Here is a 6,029-nt window from a genome sequence, read left to right as displayed (position 1 = left end):
GCCACCATCTATTGCTTTAAATGTGTGTGTTTTATTTCTCACTGCACTTGCTCAGAATCCTCTTATTCAGCTGCGCAGTAATTCTCAGTAATTCATGGTGTTCATTCAAAAGGTGTTAGAGTCTTACAACACAGTTTAAATATGGATTTGCTAAAACAATTTCTCTCTTTCTCTCTGCCAGCACACCCTTTTTTTACACTGAGCCATTCATGGGCAGTGCAGTGACCAAGGCTTGATGTGGAACTACAGTAGAGTACAGTAACTGAAATGGCATCTGGATCACTTGCAGCTTGTCAAGTATTCAATTCTGAGTAGTGAATGCTGCCTTGGAAAGATTGCTCTTCATCTTAGTGCAATAAGACAATTGGGCTGAGCTCTTGGAGGTTGATGGCAGATTTTTCACATCAGTGGAGTAAATCACAACTACTTCAGCCAGTTTACCTGGATGTAATCTGATGGGACATACTTGACCTTTTGAGCCCATAGCAGCTGCACTTTCCCCATCTATTCATGCTAACTTATGACAGTATTAACTTGGACTGAGTTTGTTGGTTATTTGTGTTTTGAGTATCGATCAAAACTACTCAGTTGTGACAGTTGGATACCAGCTCCTGACCAATGCTTAGTGTAATATATTTTGTTAACAGACAATTCAGTCCATTGCAACCCTGATGGGGGGAAATGTGGCTGCTATGTGCTTAGATGGTAGTTTCACTAGGCCTTCTTTGAGGACTGTTCTTTACCACCTCACTAAGTACCGATGCTGCTGCATTTAGGTGAACACAGTCCAGATTTCTGCAGGTCTCTGATTAATTATTATTATTGTTTATACCCCACCCATCTGGCTGGTTTTTTTTCCAGCCAGTTAATGTTCTATCTGCATGGTGCTGCAACATTCCACAACAATGTCATGCAGAGTTCAGTGAACGTACATTATTGCAGCTGGATTTGGAGTGCAGGTTAGCAGTGGTAGTGCAGTTTGGGGTTCATCCAACTGGTGTTGCCAGCCAATCTCTGGTCAAAAAGGGCAGAGGCAGAGGACCTGTGGTCCTCAGACATTGCTGAACCAACTCCCATTGGTCCTAGCCAACATGGTTAATGGTTAGAACTAATGTGAGTTGCAGTCCAGTAATGTCAGGAGTGGAATAGGTTCCCCACCCCTGGTTTAGGATATCTGAAAAAGGAAGTAAAACTAGATTCTTAAGTTGTATCTACATTTTAAATAGCATTGGAAGAACAGCAACTATGAAAGCCCCTTATTTTATTTTTTAAGTGCTGTATCAGTCATCATAGTGCTGTATATGTGAAGTCATCAAAACTAAGCAAAAATGAGTTTGCACTGATTATCCAGTGATGGGCAGCAGTGAAACTAATTTTTCATGTAGTTGAATTGTAATTACAAAACTACAAGGAGTAGTACAAATGACAAAGCTAATTACTTGCAGTTTAACTGCTAACAGTAAAAATTATTTCATCTAGTTGAGGGGAGAAGGCGTATTTGAAGTCATCATCTTGTTGAAAACTCAGAGAAACACCAGGATGATTACTAAAAAGAAAATAGGTGTGCTTACAATTCTTTGCAAAGCATGCAGCAACCTTGTGCATTCCTGCAGAATCCAGGTAGCTGCAAGGCGCATGATTAATGTGTAGCACTTCTAAGGGGGCTGGTTTTACTCTGAATATTGTAGCAGTTCAACCAGGCTTAGGCAGAGAGTGGTTGTACCACAAGGGTGGGAAGAACTGTGTGGAATCGGCTGTGTACGAGCCTAGTTTGACTACTTACAGGTAAGTGCTAGTATTCAATACTACTTTTAAAAGATGTTGGTGCCCAATAGTATGTTTGTCCACCCAGACTCAGGTTCATTTGGACTGATATTAAAATTGTCTGGTCAGAAATTCTGTCACATAGTTTTGACCCTCTGGGGATTAATAGAGCCACGATAAAGTCAACAGGGAAATGAGGCTCCTTGTACTCAAGCTGGCCCTCTCGTCTGAGGAGCCAAAGCAAAAGGTCAAGTACAACTGCAAAGAACAATTAATGGTAAGACAATATAAAAAGAATGGCAGGACCATACTCAAAATTGCAGAGGAAATGACAAAGCAGATGTTGAAAGCCTGAAAACTCACAGGCCTGAAACAAACTGTTAAAAGTACCTAGAGGGCAGAAGATGCTAAATATCTGCCCAGCAACAACTAAAAGTGCCTGGTGACAAAAAAAATTCCGCCTAACAGTAAGTCCTAGAACCCCTAGCAAGGTAACTGCTACGAAAACTGCCAAACCCCAAAAGTACCAAAGGGGGGGAGCAAAAAGCCTTAAACCTCTAAATGGCCAATTACACTCCCAAAAATGTCCCACCCAAAACAGCTCCCCAGCCCAATTTGCCAAAAAGGCTGCAGGCCCACTGGTGCCTTATAACTTTACACCTGAGACAAAGTGTGAAGGCACTCAGGCCCAGATCATCCATGAGGCACGGTAAGGCTGTGGCCTTAAGAAAGCAGGCTCCCAGGGGTGGCATTGCTGCTGCTACATGCCACCAACTGCTGATCGCTGCTGCGCACCCCTGCTTTTCCACTGCCAGGTGCTGCTCCTCCACTACATTGCTTCCTCAATGAATGAAGGTTGCTTGGGGAAGCTCTGGTGTGCTGGCTTCAAGGGTGCATAGCCCTGGGTGGGTGGGTTTGCGGCTGTAGCAGTGGAGGAGCGGAGCACCAGGCAGCAGCAAATGCTTGGTAGTAGAGGACTTGCCGATCAGAAGGTTGGTGGTTCAAATCCCCGCAATGGGGTGAGCTCCCGTTGTTCTATCCCAGCTCCTCCCAACCTAGCAGTTTGAAAGCACGTCAAAGTGCAAATAGATAAATAGATACCGCTCCGGTGGGAAGGTAAACGGCGTTTCCGTGTGCTGCTCTGGTTCGCCAGAAGCGGCTTAACATGACCCGGAAGCTGTACACTGGCTCCCTCGGCCAATAAAGCGAGATGAGTGCTGCAACCCCAGAGTCGGTCACAACTGGACCTAATGGTCAGGGGTCGCTTTACCTTTAGTGGCTGTCAGGTGGTGACTGGGTGGAGGGCAGCTCCAGTGCCTTTGCCTCTAGCAGCAAAATGTCTTGGGCCACCCCTGAAGGCACCCTCCGGTAATTCCCTCCAAAGCTGGTAATTCCCACCAGCAACAAGTGGGGTGGGCAGTAAAGTTGAAGCACAGGCTAAATGCACCAGCCTCAAAAGGAGATGTGTTTATTAGCATTTTAAAAAGGGTTTGCAAAGCAGCTGCAAAGCTTCCACAACTTTCAATACCATACTGTAGAGGAGAAGATGAAATGCATGAGAATACAGCCAACAAGCCGTGATTTTGTTGAGAGACTTCACTCTTGGGAAAAACAATTTCCTGCATTCTAATTACTAGGACACCTTTGTATGAGACAGGTATAATGTGTCAGATGACAGCAGAGGGTGCTGGCTCGAATAGTGTCATAAAGCAAGTCAAATAATATTTTTTTTTTGTAACTTTTACCTTGTATTTTAACAGTTTTTCATTCCAACACAACTACACCCAAAGGTTTAGCAACCCTTCAGGATAGATTTGCAATGCTGTTAGTATAGGACTCATTTTGTTGCACATAATATTTACAAATAATTCATAAAACAGAAAGGTGGTACAGAAACATACTGTTGCCAGATGAGGTGCTTCCATTTGGTATGTCTGCAGGCTAGTCAATGCCTTATTTCAAGATACTCCATTCCAGTCTCCCTCTGTCATATCACACCCCAGCTTCACACTGTTGCAAAGCCATCCTTGCAGGTTCACTTAACATCTGGGGGCCTAAGGCTGAAAAAGGATGCCTTAATAAGTATGATTATCATTGCAACTTAACACCAACATTATCTGCAAAATATTTTTTAAAAATCAAAGTACTGCCTTTGAAGTCAAAGTGCAACTGGTGCAGAATGATACGGCCAGAGTGTTAACAGCTGCCTGTTTATCAGAGTGTGTTATCCTGCTATTATTTGATATCTGTTGGTTCCTGGTTTGTTTCATAGTCCAAATCGAAGCGCTGCTTGTCAGTTTTTAAGCCCTAAACCAGGGGTGGCTAACCTGGACTGTAGCTTAGTGGTGATATGTTACTGAACTACAGCTCAGATAATCTGTGCTGGTTGATTCACCTTTGGCCGACCACAGGCTAGCCACTGTGCCCTAAATGGTTTGGGACTAGGGTATTTATTAAATGGCTGCCTGCTTCTACATCACCCTGCCTCACTGCAGATACCTACAGAACTGTCCTGCTTCACATCCCAACACTGTCAGAAGTGCAGTTGTCAGGAATGCAGCACATGAAGTTATTGGTTTTAGCCCCCAAGCTGTGGAAGTCCCTCCCTAAGGGAGCTAATCTCATCCTTCGTTGAGGGTTTTGCTCCTGTTTTCTGCTGGTCTTTTGACATTTGTTGTATTTTGTTTTCTTGAGGGATCTTCATCAACATTTTAATTGCCTCTATTGTATGCCACTTTTAGGCAGTATAACAGCTTTATTATTTTATTTATTTCATAAAATTTATACACCGCTTGATTGTTATCCTATGCCAGGGGTCGGCAACCTGCGGCCCATGGGAGTCGTTTAACTGACCCATGAGCTGCCCCTGAACCAAGCTGCCCACTCGGTGAGTCCCCGCCCGCTGCGCTAAACCGACACAGTGTGGCACGGGTACTCACTTCCGCAGCACCGGAAATCGCGTCTGCGCAGACGCCGGAAATTGCGGCCCACGGAGGGATCTCTGCTGGAGTGAACTGCCCCAGGCGAGGTAAACCTTGCCGACCCCTGTCCTATGCCCTTTTAAATGTGTTTGTGGGAGGGTGCGGGGAGGGATTATTGTCTTGTTTTTATTATGTATTTTGTGTTTTTAATCTTGTATTTTTATGCTGAGATCTATGAATGAAGGGCTGTATGCAAATTTAATAAATAGAAGAAGAAGCTCAAAGCAGCTTACAAAAGCAACAAAATAAAATCAGGAAAAAACAAACATAAAACTACTGTTTAAAACGTTCAAAATATGAAAGAAGAAATAAACTGAGAACATATTAAAACACTAATTCACATTCTACAGGCCTGCCTGATGTCATTTAATATATATAAATAAGTAAATAAATACAAATGTAACCTACTGTAGCAGTTAACTCAAGGCTTCAATAGATTTATGAGCAGCAGTGCACTTTCTCTGTGACTGAAAGCTTTTTTCGCTTACCAAGGCTACTGATTCATGCTTTGCACGCACACAAGCCATTAGGTTCCTCTGTCAATACACATGAACCCTTGCACTGGCCAGCTGTGGAGATGAGCATTCTGAACAGAGTTGCCTGGCAGTGGTTGGTGCTATAATTTCATGCGTCTTTAAAAAAATAAAAATTAGCAATTGAATGATTTTATTTGTAGCATAGCAACATTTCTCTCCATTTCCAACAGGTTCATCATACACAGGCACTCAAAGTCCATATTTGCACATCACATTCTTTAGGGAAGATGCTAATTGGTCATTTATTTAGAATAAAACTTAAATCCTATGCCTTCCATCCCAAACGGGATGAAATAATGTATTTAACCTGCTTTCTCCCTCCAAATGAAGATGAAAGGGTTAGCTCTGTTCACCAGATATCCCTGTTGCTGTTTTCATGTGATTCCCTGTAAGTGGGAATGGTAGGGAGACAAAATAATGGATAGATTTCTGGAGAAAATGTGTTTTGCTGACATACTCCACTGGGTGCAAATTCTTCAGAAGCCATCCTTTGAGCTGATTCTATGAGACTGGATTCTTTGGATTACAATCTGGAGCCCCAAACAGAATGAAATGTGTCTGAATATGCTTGAAAAATAAGTGCGGGGACGGGAATGGAATTCTCCGTTTCTAATGTTCTAAAGGCACTGTTCTTTATGTAACCAGAGTGGCACTACTCATCAACAAGAGGGAGATAAGAACAGACAGGTCTGAGGGAATCTCTATGTTTCCAGAAATAATACAACACAAACATCTTTAGGCGGGAAAA

General features: G+C 43.0%; 1 protein-coding gene across 2 annotated transcripts in view; it reads right to left on the bottom strand.

Moving 5' to 3' along the window:
- LRRC31 (leucine rich repeat containing 31) overlaps window positions 1-6,029 on the bottom strand; it is a 111,683-nt gene that overhangs the window by 69,195 nt on the left and 36,459 nt on the right. The gene's annotated exons all lie outside the window — the stretch shown is intronic.

This window comes from Podarcis melisellensis (genome assembly GCF_964234715.1).
Source record: "Podarcis melisellensis genome assembly, chromosome: 5".
NCBI lineage: Eukaryota > Metazoa > Chordata > Lepidosauria > Squamata > Lacertidae > Podarcis > Podarcis melisellensis.
The sequence above is the reverse complement of the archived record's forward strand: the minus strand, read 5'-3'. Positions and strand labels throughout refer to the sequence as shown.